We start from the raw sequence: 19,066 nt of genomic DNA on the forward strand, positions 1-19,066 counted from the left end.
TGGTATTTTGGTAGAGGAGCTATTTTCTAATAATAAATATTTTCTATCTATCCATCTAGGTTGCTCCTCTCCTGGCTCTTAGGCTAGATAGACTATAGAAAGTAGGATTTCTTGTTGTTGTTGTTGTTTTCCCTTGGTGTTTGCCTATTGATGTTTCTGAGTTGCTGGCTTCTCCAGTGCTCAGTTTGGAAAATATGTGTCAAACACACACACACACACACACGATTCTCCACTAATCACTCTTTTGATCCCGAAGTTGCTAGCTTGTCTGACTTCTTTCCACCTTTCAGAGTGGTACACATCTATTTCTCCCCTGCTGACCTTGGTACTTTGGTTTTCATACATTTTGCTTTAATTTATGCTATAAATCTCAGGCTACATTTTTATTATTTTTTGAAGAGTAAATTATCTTTTAAAGATATTTAAATAATGAGGAAAAGGTGTTACATATTTACCCATGTAGTTACCATTCTGATGATTCTTCATCTTTTGTGGAGATCAATATTTGCATCCTACCCAAGACTTGTTGTTATCTGTCTTTTTTATTATAGCCATGCTAGTAAGTATAAAGTAGTATCTCATTGTGGTTTTGATTTGCATTTCCCTAATGGCTAATAATGTTGAGTATCTTTTCATGTGTTTGTTGGCCATTTGTGTATCTTTTCAGAAAACTATTTGTTCATATAATTTGTCCATTTTTCAATTGAGTTATTTATCTTTTTATTATTGAATGGTAAGTATCCTGAATACAAATCCATTATCAAATATAAGATTTGAAAATATTTCCTTCCATTTGCGGTTGCCTTTTCATTTTCTTCATAGTATTCTTTAAGGGACTAAAGTTTTACATTTTGATGATGTCCATTTTATCTATGTTTTCTTTTGTTGCTTGTACTTTTGTTTTCACGTCTAAAAACTTTTTGCCTAGCCTAAGGTCATGAAGATTTGCTCCTATATTTTCTTCTAAAAGTTGTATAGTTTTAATTTAGGTCTAAGATCAGATTTAATTTTCTTCTATGGATTTAGGAGAGTGTTCTTCTTCCTTCTTTTATGTGTGAATATTCAATTATCCCACCACCATTTATTCAAAAACTATTTTCCCCTATTGCATTGTCTTGGCATCTTTTGACCATAAACGTGAGAGTTTATTTCTGGACCCTCAATTCTATTTAGTTGATCTATATTTCTATCTTTTTGCCAGTACCATGCTGTCTTGATTACTGGAGTTTTGTGGTAAGCTTTGAAATCAGAAAGTGTGAATTCTCCAAATTTGTTTTTATTTGTCAAGTTTTTATTTATTTATTTGTTTTAGCTATACTGGGCCCTGTGAAGAATTTCCTCATTGATTTTAGAATCAGCTCTTCAATTTCTGCAAAGAAGCCTGGTGAAATTTTGCTAGTAATTGTGTGGATCTGTAATCGATTTAGGAAGTATGTCTATGTTAATAATATTAAGTCTTTTTATCCATGAACATAGATTTTTTTCATTTATTTAGGTCTTCTTTAACTTCTTTTAACAATATTTTGTAGTTTTCAGAATACAAGTTTTGCACTTCTTTTGTTAAATTTATTCCTAAGCACATTGTTCTTTTGGGTCCTATTGTAATGTGAATACAACCTTATTTTCTTCCTTCTTTGTATGACTTGTCTTTTTTTTATTGGATGTCATAAATTGTTAATTTTACCTTGCCGGGTGCTGGATATCTTTGCATTCCTATAAATCTTCTTGAAAATTTTTCTCTTCCTAGAGTTAAGTTACTTGGAAACATTTTGGTCATTTCAGATTCTGCTTTCAGATTTGTTAGGTGGGCCTGGAACACTGGTCAGTTTAGGACTACTGCCCATTATTGAGGTTAGACCCTTCTGTGTACTGTATTTAACCCCCCATGAATCTTAGTTACTTATTTATTCATTTATTTGCTTACTTATTTATTTACTTAATTAGTAACGACAGGGTCTTGCTATGTTGCCCAATCTGGTCTTGAACTCCTGGCCTCAAGCAATCTTCCCACCTCCACCTCCCCAAAGCACTGGGGTTATAGGAATGAGCCACTGCACCCAGCTTAAATCCTATGAATCTTGAGGTAAAGCACTATTTCTGGCCCTTTGGGAGCATTTTTTTTCTCTAATCCTTTCATCTGATTCTTTCTCCATCCTCAGGTAATTTTCTCACACACGTACTAATTGATACTCAGTGGGGAACCCTCTGCATTGGAATTCTTTTCCTAGAGTTCTCTTACAGCCCTATCCTTTCTGGCACTCTGTCCTACCAACTCTAGGCCACTTTGTTCTCCAAGATTCTCAGCTCCTCTTAAATTCAGTGCATCTGTGGACTCTTCGTGATCCCCCTCTCTGTGTCATGGACTAGTAATTCTCTGAAGATAATTATAGTGCTCTCTTCATTTGTCTCCCTTCTCTCAGGGTCACTGTCCTTCAGCTTCTCAGACTAATGTAAAGTAAAGATGTCACTAGCTTGGTTCCATGACCCACCATGGATAATAAAATCTACAGATGCTTGAGCCTCTACTATGAAGTGGCATGGTATTCAAACATAACCTATGCACATCCTTCTGTATACTTTAAATCATTTCTAGATTACTTTTTGGTTGTATTTTTCTAAATTTGAGGTCTGAACTCGAAGGAATGTGATGTCATAATAGTTTTCAGATGGGAGTACAATGTGAGGATAAGAAACTTCCAGAGAGTAGCAACACCATGTAACAACCATAACAGAATTGTTTCATAATAAACATTCAGGAATTTAGTTCTTTATGTCACTTTGCTTAGAGTTGTCTCTAGTCATGGAATTCCCAAAAGTAGAAAGAAACCTAAAAATTAACAGACTCTTTTGAGAATGCACAGTCGGGGTGGGTGAGGCAAAAATCATTTGCCATCTGGGTAGAAGATGCTGAAAGCAAATGATAACTTTTTATTGTCTCACATTTAGAACAGACATTATTCTAAAGACCCTTTTATTTTGTCTTCTGAGCTACCAGTGTCTTCTCTCACTCAAATATAAAATTTGTTAATAAAAAAAATTCATATACAATCACACTAAAAAATAACAGATTATAACTTAATTTAAAAATGTAAGCTGTAGCTTTTAACTTTTCTAAACATATAAGAATATTTTTCTATAGTGTCAACTATATTTAAATATAAATGAAAATACATAAATGAAAACTATTGTTTGGTGACCAATTACTTTTGCTGTTTTCATCTTTATTCACTTAGATTTCTTTAACAATTTTCCAGATAACCTGAGATTATTTTTTAATGACCCCAATATAATACTTAGAGAAGGCTTTAAATTATAATTGCTGGCCGGGTGCAGTGGCTCACGCCTGTAATCCCAGCACTTTGGGAGGCCAAGGCAGATGGATCACCTGAGGTCAGGAGTTCGAGACCAGCTTGGCCAACATGGTGAAATCCTGTCTCTACTAAAAATATAAAAATTAGCCAGGCGTGGTAGCACATACCTGTAGTCCCAGCTACTTGGGAGGCTGAGACAGGAGAATCGCTTGAACTCAGGAGGCGGAGGTTGCAGCGAGCCAAGATCGCACCACTGCACTCCAGCCTGGGTAACAGAGAGAGAACTCCGTCTCTAAATAAATAAATAAATAAATTATAATTTCAAGATCCTTATTTAGCTGTAAGTTAATTAAATAACAGTGTAGTCACTGTTGATATTTAAAAAAAACTTCCCAGAAAAGTATAACACCCTGAAATTTCACCTGGTACAAGTTAAGTAATTCTTGGGTTCACATAATTTGAAACTGTGCTTGGAGTTTACAAGAACAACAATAGCAAAAAATCATAAGGATATTAGTTATTGTAAATCAATTTAGTTGAACATCCATGTTTAAATTTACATGTCCTAAAATTTTTGTATCAGTAATGATTATTTATCTGACCCCATAAGACAAGTATAGAAAAGTTCCAGTTAACCAGACACTTTTGTAAGAAAATAAAATCAAGTACTGTATATATAAAGTACTTTATATTATATTCTACACTGTGATAAAGTAAGAAAGAAAACATGTAACTATCTTTTAAAACAAATCTATCAAAACAGTTTCATTTGTCCATGACTTACTATAACTAAAAGTAATAAAAGAACCTTTGTAATCCTCTCATATTTATCAGAAAAGATTAAAACTATTTTAATTTTGCTTTAACATCATCATTTAGAATAGTTTCTTAAAACTGGCCTTATACCAGTGTACCAATGTTCATTTCTTTGCTTCTTATCATAGTAACCTAAAGTTCACCCATATACCTAAAACTTAATTGTTCCCTTTTAGGCACAGTTTTTTTGTTTCTTCCTTTTTGTCTATGCATTCTTGAGACTATTTATTCTAAAATTATATGAACTTAGTTCCTAGACCAGTTACAATATGAGCTCCATTAAATATGATAAATTTAACAACATTGTTAATTTCTATCCAGATTAGTCAATTTAGTTCCACAAAAATGTATAACTAAGGAGGGAGATCCCTTTATGCTCTACCTAGATCCTACCTCAGGGAAAGATTTGCCTCAGCTTCTGGGAGAGACGTCAAAGATGTGTCAGCCAAAGGTAGCTACAAATTTCCCCTACTACCCTGATCCAAATGGAGATGGAAATGTCCAGACCTCTCTACCCAAAAAGGAACAACTCTGAAGAGCTATTTTAACTGCAGAGTGCCCCCATAGGGTTGCCCAAAACCTTTGTTAGGCTGGCACTGCAAGTTGGCCTTCTCCCTCTGCCCATGCCTGTTTAAACCTCTTACCTCCCACAGGTGTTGATCCCTTCATAAATATTATGCACGCTAAGCTCTATCTCAAGGTCTGCACCCAGGAGAACCCAACCTGCAACGTTAAGTAAGTAAATAGTTTGCCTTTGATAATATTATTTATATCTCCAGAGTTGGTTCTATCTCTGCCTATTCTAGCCAATCCCTCAGTCACTGTGCCCAGCACAGGAAACTGTCTTTCTCTTTAATGTCACAGAAGAAGATAGGATATTTTTGTGATATTAGTTGAACAGATTTTCCATTCCGTCTTCATCTCAAAATGGACCTGTCTGTTTGAACTCATGTTTTCATGGTGCACACAAATGACCAATTCCTGCGATCAATTACCTTTAAGTTTCCAGAGATATTTTAAGCAAACAGGCAGTTGTGTATCTAGAATCTCTCTGACCACAAACACAAAGAATTATAAATGACTGTTTATAGACATAGGCCAACATGTGAAAAATTGCTGGGCAAATTATACAATTTTAGCTAAAAGAAAAATGAAAATAAGACACAAAATCCATGTGGAAGAAACACAAAATAACTTCCTGCAACCAAAAGAAATAACCGATTATTTGCCCACTATATATTTTCTAGGGGCTTTTGTCATCCTCTAGTAATATAATTGCTGACCAAAAGCCTATGGTACCACACCCGAATCTCCTTTCCTCCAGTCTTATGACATCCTTCAGACATCAAATGACATTTCCAGGCATTCGTGGGAGAAGCAGGGGTGGTGACATTTATTGTAACTGTCCAAAACATGAGAACACCCAGTACTCTAGCTCCAAACTTTCTCTAAAAGTTTTCACCATCAGATTTTGAAAAGCAAAAGCTCTAAAATTGAGTCCAATTTCTATATCTCATCAAAACAGTCAATGGCAGTAGCTGCAGAATAGTAAAGCCACGGAGATCTGAAGCTTTCAGTGTCATTCTTGGTATGGTGTTACTTGACTCAGAGCTGTTCTTACTTCATTCTGGTGAATACCAACATAGTGACTTTAGCCATCTTGGTAGTGCCTCCAAATTCTTAAGGAAAATATATATAACAAATTCATTATTTCAAAGTTTTATTTTAAGTTTGATGCAAGAGACTAAGCCTCTAACTCAGACAAGTGAAATATTTTACTCTTAGTGGAGACACAGGAAAAAAGACTGATTGGAAAAAGAAATCATTGTTAGAATGAGTAAAAAATGAAAAAGAATGTTTGTTTAAAGATATTTAGACTGCTGCTAGTAGTCTAAATATACATAACTGAGTAGGTAGTAAATAATATCACCAATTTTTTAAAATTTGTAGATAGGTTTAGTAGAACAACCCCCAGGCAAATTATCAGGCATAACAATGACTGCTCTGAGGGAGGCTGGTAATTACATCACACTAGGTTTGAGTCGTTTTTTTCCCTTACTCATCTCTAATCCAAATTATCTTACCCTTCAAGATCTAGCTCAATACTTCCTTTGGGAATAAAAATGGCATTCCAAGGTGAAGGTAGAGGACAGGAGCAGAGAAGTATGGTTGGGAATGTGAACACACAAAAATATAGAAGAAAAAGCAGTATGATAATGCAGAAGTCAGGATGAGATCCACCTGACTCAGGTGGACACTGCTTACTAGAGACACAGGAGGAAAATATTCCAGAGATAAATGAAAAATTATATGGAGTCCTCATATTTTTTCAAGTGGGAGAACTAAGGTTGTTTGCTTTCTCATTCATATTTACCAGGTTACTGACTGTGCAAGAACCCTTTGATCATGTACCTTACAGACCAAAATAAGTGAGGATGCCCATGTATAACCTGCTGTCTTTCTGGTTTCTTATGTTTTTGTACCAGAAAGGGACAACTTTTTGGGTAACCATAGGTCTCTAGTATATCTGTGACTACAATAAAGATTTTTGATATACCAAAACTGATGAACCAAAATTCCACTGAAATAGCGAGTGAATGGAGTTCTTTTATCCTTTGCAGTATACCAGGGTGAACTTTTTACAAGATTTCTTGCTCCAAAGGGAGAGGTGTATGACAAAGTACGTTTAAGGACCCTAACTGATCATAGAAAAAATATTAATGGCATTGGGAAAAAAATGCAGACTAATGAATCCACTACTAAATTTTATCTATCTTGTAGCTCTAAAATTGCACTGTTTAGAATACACTATGGTAGCCACTAGACATATGGCTACTTGAACTTGAATTGGTTAAAATCAAAATTAAGAATTTAATTTCTCACTCACATTAGCCACATTTCAAGTGCTCAACAGACACATGTGGCTAGTGTCTACCATATTGGATAGCATAGATTTAAAGCACATTTCCATCATGGCAACATTGCAATATGGAGGATGTATCCTCAATACATTGATATTGCCCCCTCAAAATTCATAACCCCTAGATATCTTATCTCTCTATGTGAGGATAGTGTATTAACTTGCACCTGGACTGAGATAGATAAATGCTTATCTCCAGAGAGGTCTGAAAGTCTAGTACTGACCCTTGTCTAAGATAAGGATGGAATGTGCTGGTTAATGATTTATACTGTGCTATACAAAGTCCAAAATTCCCTTGGAGGTATCCTCTGCTGGCTTGTCTACATTGTTTAAGGATGGATAGATTGATGGTTTGCACCTGCTTTAATCATTTACACATTCTGATTTTATTTGTGATCAGTGGAGGATAAAACCTTCAATAAACTTGTGTCTTAGCTTCCTTGATATTAAGATACCTTGCACATATCTTAGTTTTTTATAATCTGAATGCAAAGCACATCCTTTGCAATTGAGAAAGGACTCTGTGAGCTGCTCCTGGACATGTTAAACCCCTCAGTGACTGACCGTATTTTCTTTCTTCTGCTATACTTGCCCTTATTAAAGCCTTACATGTGAAGTAAGTCCTTTCAATTGTCTGACTCTGGGTGATTGTTATACCCTTTGATATAGTTTGGATATTTGTGCCTTCCAAATCTCATGTTGAAATGTGATCCCCCATGTTGGAGGTGGAGCCTAGTAGGAGGTGTTAGGGTCACGGGAATGGATCCCTGATGAATGGCTTGGTACACAGTAATGAGTGAGTTTGTGCTTTATTAGTTACTGTGATATTTACTTGGTAAAAAGAGCCTGGCAACTCCTCCCCTCTCCCTTGCTCCCTCTCTTGCCATGTGACATGCTTGCTCCAGCTGCACCTTTTGCCACAATTGTAAGCGTTGTGAGTCCCTCAACAGAAGCTGAGCAAATGCTGGCACCATGCTTCTTGTACAGCCTACAGAACTGTGAACCAAATAAACCTTTTATTTTTATAAATTATCTAATCTCAGGTATTCGTTTATAGCAATGCAAAACAAACACACTCTTAAACCCTATATTTAAGGCTGAGACCTTGGACCCTCCTCCTAAAATTTACCTTAAAAGGTGAAGCAAGCACTAGTCTTGGAGACTATAAATTGGAAAAAATGGCAAAGCAGTAGGTGTTCCAGTCTTTGCTTTAGGCCTGAGTAAGAGGCCATAAAGATGCCTGTGGAATCCTAGATCTTAGTTCTGGGTGTAAGTAGAGGGAAATTGGGGAACAACATAGGCACAGCATAGACAAAATTTGGCCAACAGATCCTAGTCTCCCCACTTCTGTCAGGAATATAACTCAAAGGTGGGAGGAGGACTGAGCTTACAGATGAAATTCAAATAGGGACTGACAGTTATTTCTGTTGGTTCATATGACTTCTATTCTAGAAACTGTCTCTGGGGCTGAAAGCATTGTAGGATATCAGGGAATGAAAGCTGCAGTATAATGAAAATTGAACAATTAAATCAAGGTCATCCACCAAAGGCATACAGTCTAAATAACTACAGAATCCACTGTCTTCCATAAACTATTTGTTTTGAGTGTTCTTGGATTAACTCAGAGACAGCTTTATGTTCTGGGTACTATAGAGGCTTTAAATGGGATATTCATTGTAAAGCACATGTGAATAAAGGAAATAATTATGAAATATAAGAGAACAGCAGAAACATTTACACACAGAAAATGCCTTGTAACCTTAATCAGGATAAAGAAGGAAAGAAACACTAAGAAAAAGTCTAATATTAGAGAACTGGTTTAATGAATTATGGTAAAGTGATGGAATATTATGCAGGTATTAAGATGATAGTTAGGTTTATGTAGAAACATAAACAAAATGTTTCATATAATGTTAAGTAAAACCAGCAGAACACAAAGTGGCATATCATATATGAGAGCATAAAATATATGCAAATTGAAGGAAATATATTAAAATAAGGTATTATGATTGGGAGTGGACCATTTTTATATTAAAATGTACTGTTATATAGACTGCCTAGGGGTATACATTAATATATACACCTTCTGTATGTGTACATGTATATGTAAACATAAGACATATAGTGGTGAGCACATTAGTCTGGATATTGTTTAGACATTGTCTTTTTTGTAGACATTGTCTAGCAACACTTACCAGTAGAACATGTTGCAATGATGGAAATGTTCTTTAAGTCTATGCTGTCCAATATGGTAGACACTAGCCACATGTGTCTGTTGAGCACTTGAAATGTGGCTAATGTGAGTGAGAAATTAAATTCTTAATTTTGATTTTAACCAATTCAAGTTCAAGTAGCCATATGTCTAGTGGCTACCATAGTGTATTCTAAACAGTGCAATTTTAGAGCTACAAGATAGATAAAGTTTAGTAGTGGATTCATTAGTCTTCAATACATTGGTTTTCTCCATCTGTCTCCATTGCTTAAGGTGAAAAGTACTCTTGTTTAATATTAAGTTTGCTGAAGGACACATGACAAGTCTCACAAAAGTTGCTTGGGTTTATTTCTTTTCTTCAGGTTGAGGATTTTCAATTTAATAAATCCTTTGAACTTTAACTGATCAATTTATTGAGTAGCTAGAAGAAGTTAGGATAAGAAAAAAGATCTGGGAGCTACAATCAAAGAGACTCTCAGTTGCCATTGGAAAAGTGCTACAGGGCATCTTAGAGCAGATGGGTAAATAGCTATTCAATTCACAGTCTTATCCAACTCTGAAAGAGAAAACTATAGGGAAATCTTTCCAGCAGCTTCTCCATATACTTTTCTCAAGAGACCAGTTATCCACAGGAAAATGAAATGTGCTGAACTATACCTGGGGGCTATGACGTTTGAGGGGACACAATTCACCCCATAACAGGCACATATTGAAAACCAGGCTGCTTATCAAAACGTCTAAAGCATCCTTTTCTTTGCACTCCTCTTCCTCCACTTGACATGAGCTGTCATCAGGATAGGCTGTGGTTGACACTGCCTTCTGTCATGGAGGAATAATTTCCTCATGGCCAAAGTAACAAGACGTGTATATAAGGAGGTAGACATAACATAGTCTTCTGGCCAGGAATCAACTGTGACATAACTAGGTGGTTTATGTTAAACATGTGAGTTTTCAAAACATAACAACAAGGCAACCTTGTTGCGATGAGTGACCATTCAATGCTAAATGGTACATGAAGCCTTTTAGCTCTTAAAATGAACGGGGAGGATGCTTATCTGTGCTTTGAGGAGAGAAGTTAAACAATAAAACACAGAGCTGGTTCTTTGAAAAGATCAATAAAATTGACAAACTTCTAACAAGACTGACAACAGCAAAAAGAGAAGACACAAATAACTAATGTCAGGAATGAAAGAGTGTATTATTACAGACCCTGCAGATACCAAAATGATAATAAGGAAATACTTCAAACAATTCCATACTCATACATTTGACAACTTAGATGAAATATATCAACTTTTAGAAAAACATAAAGTACCTCAGCTCACCCAATATTAAATAGTTGATTTGAATTGCCTTATGACTATTAAATAAATTGAATTCGTAATTTTTAAAACTCCCCAAATAGAAACTCTAGGCCCAGATGGTTTCACTGGAAAATTCTACCAAATGTTCAAAAAGAATTGATAGCAATTATATACAATCCCTTGCAGAAAATAGAAGAGGTAACACTTCTCAATTAATTTTATGAAGCTATTATTACTGTGACACCAAAAGCAGACAAAGATGGTGTCCAAAACTAAAAGTATAGATCGATATCTCTCATAATCTTTGATATAAAATTCCTCAACAAAATATTAGCAAACTGAATTCTATGATGTAAAGAATTATACACCATAACCACTGGGGTTAATTCCAGGGATCGAAGCTTGGTTAAATATTTAAAAATAAATAATTTCATTCCACCATAATAACAAGATAAAGAAGAAACATTAATGATTTTGTCAATGGATACATAAAAAGCATTTAATAAATTTTAACACTTATTTATTATAAAGTCTCAGGAAAATAGAAACAGGACAACTTCCTTAACTTGGTAAAGAACAGCTACAAAAACCCTACACCTAACATTATACTTAATGGTGAAAGAATGAACGTTTCCCAGCTATGTTCAGAAACAAAGTAAAGACGTCTACTGTCACTGCTATTATTCAGCATAGTGATGGAAGTTTTAGGCAATGCAATAAAGAAAAGTAAAGAAATAAAAAGGCATACAGGTCAGAAAAGAAGAAAGAAAGAAAACCTATTAATAAAAACTCCTAGGTCTAAGTGAGTTCTTCAAAGTCACAGGATATTAGGATATTAGAACAATATATCAAACAACAAAAATCAATTGTGTATCTATATATTGATAAAAAACATGCAGAAACCAAAATTTAAGACACTATGCTACTAAAATTGCCAAATAAAAGAGTTGAGTGTATAGTTAACAAAACACATATAGGGTCTGTTTGCAAAATTACAAAATGATGAATGTAATCAGAGAAAACCTAAATACATGAAGAGACTTGCCATGTTCATGAATTGGGAGACTCAACACAGTATCGATGTCAATCCTCTCCTAATTTATATAGAGAGTTAACAAATTTCCTATCAAAATTTAAGCAAGGTGTTTTATAGTCATATACAAGCTTATTCTAAAACTCATAGGGAAAAGCACAGGCCCTAGAATAACTAAGATAATGTTGATAAAGAAGAATAAAGTGGGAGGACTTACTCTACCCAATATTAAGACTTACTATATAGTCCAATAATCAAGACAATATGGTATGGTGAAGGGACAGATGCATAGATCAATGGAATAGAATAGAGAACACAGAAATTGCTTCCACACAAGTACAACCACTTGATTTTTGACAAAGGTGCAAATACTATTCAATAGAGGAAGGATAGCCTTTTGAAGAAATCGTGTGGGAGCAATTGGCCCTCCATAAGCAAAAAATGAACCTTGCCCTAAACTTCACACCTTATATAACTATTAACCTAAAATGGATAATGGACTTAAGTGTAAAATATACAGAAAAAAGAAACAAAAGAAAAAATCTTTGGGCTCTAATACTAGACAAGGTTTTATTAGCCTTCACACCAAAAACATGATTCATAAAAGGAAAAATTGATAAATTGTACCTCATTAAAACTAGAAACTTTTACTCTGTGAAATCCCATATGAGGAGGATTAAAGACAGTCTACAGACTGGGAGAAATTATTTGCTAACCACATATTTGACAAAGGACTATTATGTAGGATATAAAGAAATCCCAAAACCCAACAGCAAAACCACAAACAATCCAATTAGAAAATGGGCAAAAGTCTTGAAAAGACATTTCACCTAAAAGGATACACAGATGGAAAATAAGCACATGAAAAGATGTTCGACACTATTAGTTAAGGAAATGCAAATTAATACTAAAATGAGATATCATTACACATCTATCAGAATGACTAAAATAAACAAAAAAATAGATATAGCACCAAATGCTTGAGATGATGTAAACAATGAATCGCCCGCATTGCTGATGGGAATGTAAAATGGTATAGGCACTGTGGAAAACAGTTTGGCAGTTTCTTATACAGCTAAACATGCAACTACCATACAACCCAGCAATTGTACTATTGGATATTTATTCCAAAGTTATGAAAACATGATCATACAAAAACCTGAACATAAATGTCATAACAGTTTAATCTGTAATAGTCAGAAATTGGAATCGACCTAGATGCCCTTCAAGGAATGAATAGTTACACAAACTGTGGTATATACACACTCAGCAATGAAAAAGAACAAACTATTGATACGTGCAACAATTTGAGGAATCTATGAGAAATCATGCTGAGTGTAAAAAGCCAGTCTCAGAAGGTTACATAGTGCACTATACTATACTATAATATTTTACTTTTAATTAATAACAATTGTATATGTTTATAAGGTATCAATGTCAATATCTTGGTTGTGATACTATAATATACTTTTGCAAATTGTTATCATTGTTAGAAACCGGGTAAAGCATACAAAGACTCTCTCCATATTGTTTTTTACAACCGCATGTAAATTTACAATTATATCACAATAAAAATTTCAAAAACATTTTGCAAAGCACTAAAACATACACTTCACCAAAGAAAATACAGAGATGGCAAATAAGTATGTGAGAGAACATTTAACATCTTTAGTTATTAGAGAAATGAAATGCAAATAAGAATGAGGAGATACCACTACACATATATTACAATGGCTAAAAAATACTGACAATATCAACTGTTTGCAAAATTGTGACACATCTGGAACCCTCACCTGGGAATGCAAAATGATATAGCCACTCTGTGAAATCATTTGGCAGTTTTCTTATAAAGTTAAACCTACATTTACCATACTATCCAACAATCTTATTCCTTGGTATTTACTCCAAAGAAATACAAACTTATGTTAATACAAAACCCAGCAAATTAATATATATCACAGCTCTATTATAATTGTCCCAAACTGGAAGCAACCCATATACCTTTTTTAAAGTGTGAGTAGACAAACAAACTGTGATATGCCCATGCAATGGAATAATACTCATCAATGAAAAGGAATAAATTATTGATACATGGAACAACATCAATGAATCTCAAAGACATTATGCTAAGTGAATGAAGCGATTTTGTAAAGGTTACATAGTATGTGATTCTATTTGTAACATGTTCTAGGGAGACAAAACAAATCAGTGGTTGCCAAAAGTTGAGAGGGGGGAAGAGGATGTGATTATAGAGGAAGAGCATGAAGTCATTTTTGAGGGGTGATAAAACTGCTCTGTATGCTGACTGTGGTGGTATTAATGGATACATTAACTTATACATGTGTTAAGACTCATAGAAATGCATGCCAAAAAGTCAGCAGGGAGTAGAAAAGAGTCATCTGAAACCTTTGATAATCTATAGCCCATCGTAGCAATTTGTACTCAATTCTTTCAATGTCTCTGAGTAGTGACTCAGAGACTTGAAGACTCAGTAACTAGTTACCTACATATTTTGTCTTGAACTGAAGCATCTATTGTGCCTGCCCATGTCATCAGAGAACAGGAAAATTGGAGATGCCATTAGAGAACAGGGAAATTGCAGTTGCCTTTTCAAAATTCTGGTTCCTTTCTTCACACATGACATAGAGACAAAATTACACGATAACTTTTTTTTATGTAGTGCAAGCTTCATTTTTCATGAATTTATCTTCTCATCTAAAAATTGTATATTTCCGTTGAATGCTTCTTAGTTTCCCTCTTATATAAGCAGTTTGCCTTATTTAAATGGAATTTTATGCCCCTCGAATTTCACAGAATCTTTGTAATTAGAAAACCTTTCCTATTAGAAAAATTGTATTGTTACAAATAGTGACTTAAAGTCATATTTTTAGGTAGCCAAAATAAGTCTTAAAATACCTTTTTTTCCTAAAGAGTTTTAATGCATAAATATGGTGAGAAGTTTTTGGCTACAATTTAGACTAATTTCATTAGAACAGCAGTGTGGTTATTCATTTCCTAATTTGAAAACATGTTCTTGGTATAGGTAGTTTCATGTTAACCATTTTGAAACAAATTTGCACAGCATGAATAGTCAAGTATTTAGAAATATCAACAAAAGCATACAAATTTGTTGAAAATACCATCAGAATTACAGTATTCTCTTTCCCTCTGTCTTCTCCCCACTTTAACCTTCAAATGGGAGTATCACTGAAATAGTTTGCCCCGTCATAGTTGTGAAACCCTGTTCTGTGTGTACCTGCCACCCATGGGACCCTAAGGAACACTTTATTCAGCCAAGGAAATAGAGGGGTCACTGCCATCCTCAGTTAAAAGTGCTATTTTACCTCTTCACATCACCGCCAAGTGTCATCGTTGCTTTCAAAACCCCATGTACTCAATAACGCTTTCATGAATTAATTGCCTGAGTAAAAAAGTTTTCCCATTACCATGTCCAAACATAAAACATACATCGGCTTTCCACTCACTAATTTCTATATAAATTCAGTAATTCCTTACTTCCACATAATGCAGACACCTGAACATTATGCTTATTCATTCAGATAAATGTTTATTATTCAATTATCTATGTATCATAGACATATTCAGTCTATCATAGTGGTGCATTGAAATAAATTAACCACATTCCAGAGGAAGTTCTGATCTGCCTTTCTCTGCCAAGCGTGGCTCCATTTATAAACTGATACTTAATAAATACTTTCAATAGCTGATAAGGATGACTTTATATAACTGAAGAGGCAAATAGATTTTATGGCTGTGACAAGAGATACAGAGAAATTAAGAAATTATATTTCCAATAATGCCGTGAGCCATTATCAGATCTGAATATAACACTATCAAAATTTCCAGTCTTTAAGATATTTAAGATTCTGATAGAATAAAGCCTTTACTATTGCTTTGATTATCCCAATACCACTGTAGTTTCAGGACAGTAGTTGATTTTAGGGAAGGGCTGGCATCAACAAATGATAAGGATCTTTGAAATAAGGTTTGCTTGGTTTCTGAATGCAATTTTACCTTTCCAGAAAGAAAAATAAACAGCTATGAGAAACCAAGTGCAATAGGTCCTGATCAAACTTGGCATTTACTTCAAAACAGATATTCTGTCCACAAACATCAACACCTAACTTGTGTGTTGAATGGAGCATATTGGAAAGCTTTCTACGTGAAAGATATTTTTGAAATTAAAAGCAAGTGAGGGGATAAAAACAAATGAGTCATCATTTAAAACCTTGTGGCCATATGTGAACTGAAGTATTTCTGACCCTTAGAGATAAATTTTTCATTTAGAATCAAGTGTCAGGCTCTGCATATTTGAGATTTGCAGGACAGGGGGAAAACAGATTTCATAATGTTATCACATTTACTACAAAACATTTCCAAATATTGGCCATTATCTTTTCCTTTGATTTTCTTCTCTGAACCTCTCTTACCTCAGCAAACACAGGTTTTATAATAAAAGAATATGATTTTCTCAGCTGTCTCTCAAGCTTAGGAGAGTGGTCATGCACCCACATATTACTCACTGTCTTTCAAGATCTCATAACTCGGGACAGCAAATTTCTCTTTATTCTCCAGAACTAATTTCAGGCTTAGAGCACGGGAAACCCTCTGGGCTGCTACCATTTCTGAAAAGACAACTAAGGCAGTGATCACCTGGTAGACATGTTTAAATAAATCACTTGACTTTGCTTTTTGCTTTTGCAAGATTATCACATCTTCAAGAAGATTGATTGAAGGAAATGATAAAGACAGGCTCTTTATTCATTCAATACAAGGGTCTCCAAAGGGTTCAATCTTTAATTTGATTTTGTGGAATGTTAACAGGGAAAACAGATCTTTCACGGTCAGGCTATAACAGTGGTTACTAGAAATGTGATTTTTGTGTTTTATCTACAATGTCAGATACTGATTCCTAAGCTTTTAAATAAATCTTTTAAAAAATTTTCTGTCTTAAGAGGGCTCATAGTTACTTCCTAAGTAGTACTTTACCTTATTCTAATTTATTTCAAATGAGATTGCAAAAATAAACACATGTTCTTTGTCTTACTTTGGCCCCTCTCAAAAGCAGACTCTGAGGTGAGGACACGGGTGCAAATTTTTTATTTGGGAGGTGAGCATAGGAAGCAGAATGGAGAAGTGAGTTAGTGAGAAAATACAAAAGGAAAGCTAATGAAGTGGGTATTCATTAGCAGGTTATCGCTGTGGGCAACTGGAGCTTAATTTTGCTAGGGCACCTCTGAAATATCACATGGAAGAGGTTTCCCAAGGACTGTGGTGGAGGTGGGTGGGGTTGAGAGGGACACTGGAGCTCTTATTCACAGATCCCGTACTTCATTGGCTGAGTTTCTCTCAAATAGCATGAACTCCCCATACTTCCATGTTGTGCCTGTATATAGTAGCCTAAGTTTCCATGCTGGATAAAATCCTCAGCCCGAGAAGACAGACTGGTGATTGAGCTGGGAAGCTAACAGGTGCTGGTAATTGTCTTTATTTGCATCTGCAGGTGAATTTATGTAGGCCAAAGAAATACGAAACAGAGCATCAACAGTGTCTACTCTATGCTTTGTTCTGCATCTAGAAGGGGCTTAGTAGAAGTTATTGACAATGAGAGGGAGTAATGTAAATATGCCTTTCAAATCATTAAACCTGACCTATAAAGAAGCTGACTTGGCCAGGCATGGTGGCTCACACCTGTAACCCCAGCACTTTGGGAGGCCGAGGCGGGCAGATCACCTGAGGTCAGGAGTTCAAGACCAGCCTGGTCAGCATGGTGAAACCCTGTCTCTACTAAAAATACAAAAAAGTAGCCAGGCGTAGTGGTGGGGGCCTGTAATCCCAGCTACTCAGGAGGCTGAGACAGGACAATCTTTTGAACCCGGAAGGCAGAGACTGCAGTGAGCCGAGATCGCATCATTGCACTCCAGCCTGGGCAACAAGAGCGAAAATCCATCTCAAAAAAAGAAGAAGCTAGCTTTTGAAAAATGAGCCCCGGTCTTACTACAAAGCATTAATGTTTACAAAAGTTCCCATTTGACTAGTGTTTTATCCTTACTGATGGAGTTCCACTTGGGTCAAGATTCATAGTTAGCATTATATTTGAGTTGATGGTACAGCTGTAACTCTCCTTCCTCCAACTGCCTCTTTCACTGATGGCCAATGATATTATTTAGCAAGAAGTACCAACTGGAGGAACTAACTGAAGGTACTAACTGGAGGAACTTTGATCCTTGCATGATTGATTCTTTAGGTTGGAACTTTTGCATTATGGCTTAGTTGTATTAAGTGACACCCCAAGAAACAGCCCTAATGAATTCACTATTTCATTTAATGTAGATGTGTTCTGAAGAAAATTGTCAGGTACATTGCTCAATATGCCTACTTAGAGACTCATATGAAAAAGTTATGCATATTTGAAAAGTGTTTTTCCCCTGACACCAAATATGTGGTAACTTTACCAACACAAATTCACTGATTCTTGACACAAACTGAGTGTCCGACACTTCAATCCAATTCAGACCCTACCTATCTAAAGTTAGCATAGACCCCACAAGTTAAGGGCTCATTTCACAAGTCTGCCTTCACTTCAGATGTCAGTCACAAGTTCAATGTTTCCACCCATATTTATTGACAAGCCATAAATTTGGGGGTTCACACAATCCCCTTTTTAGATTCAATAATTCATTAGAATAACTCACAGAACTCGGGAAAGTGCTTTGCTAGTAACAGTTTATTATATAGGATACAACTCAGGAACAGCCAAATGGAAGGTATGCATAGGGCAAAGTATGGGGTCAGTGGGCACAGGGCTCCCATACCCTCTCTGAGCACACCACCTTCCCAGCATACTCACTAACCCAGAAGCTCTCTGACTGTCATTCAGAAATTTTTATAAAGGTTTCATTATGTAGTCATGATTGATTAAATCATTGGCCATTGGTTTTTGAACTCAATCTCCTGTCCCTCTCCCTTCCCCAAACATGGTGGGGGGATGTGGTGAGGGGGCTGAAAATTCCAACCCTCTTATTTTGCCCCCATCCTAAAGCTATTTAGGGGCCCTTAGCCACCAAATATCTCATTAGCATACAAAAATATCCATCACTCAGGAAATTCCAAGGGTTTCAGGGGCTCTGTGCCAAGAACCAAGGACAATGACCAAATACTTATTTTGCATTATACTACAATACAATAACACCAGGTAAAATGTTTATGCCCCAGGTAATTGGAATCTCCCCCTTCCCATGGACAAAGCAAACTGAAATGGAGGCTGTTACCATTTTTGGCCATTAAGGACTTCAGAACCAAATTTGTAGATCACTTGGGCTACTTATTTATATTCTAAAGCCTCATCTTCTCCATAAATGTAATAGCTAAACACAAATATAGTCTTATGATAATAGATTTATACAGTGAGAGTTGTAGAGAATTAAATGTGAATGTTCCATTTACTGT

The 19,066-nt window shown here is 35.4% G+C and overlaps 1 long non-coding RNA gene across 1 annotated transcript in view; it reads left to right on the forward strand.

The window, feature by feature from the left end:
* LOC103889039 (uncharacterized) overlaps positions 1–8,073 on the forward strand; it is a 49,678-nt gene extending 41,605 nt beyond the window's left edge. Inside the window, exons 5-6 of the long non-coding RNA XR_653400.2 lie at positions 4,781–4,862; positions 6,505–8,073. This is a non-coding gene — a long non-coding RNA (uncharacterized LOC103889039). The remainder of the gene's footprint in view (positions 1–4,780; positions 4,863–6,504) is intronic.
* Positions 8,074–19,066: the final 10,993 nt, after the last annotated feature.

Source organism: Pongo abelii, chromosome X (assembly GCF_028885655.2).
Source record: "Pongo abelii isolate AG06213 chromosome X, NHGRI_mPonAbe1-v2.0_pri, whole genome shotgun sequence".
Classification (NCBI taxonomy): Eukaryota; Metazoa; Chordata; class Mammalia; order Primates; family Hominidae; genus Pongo; species Pongo abelii.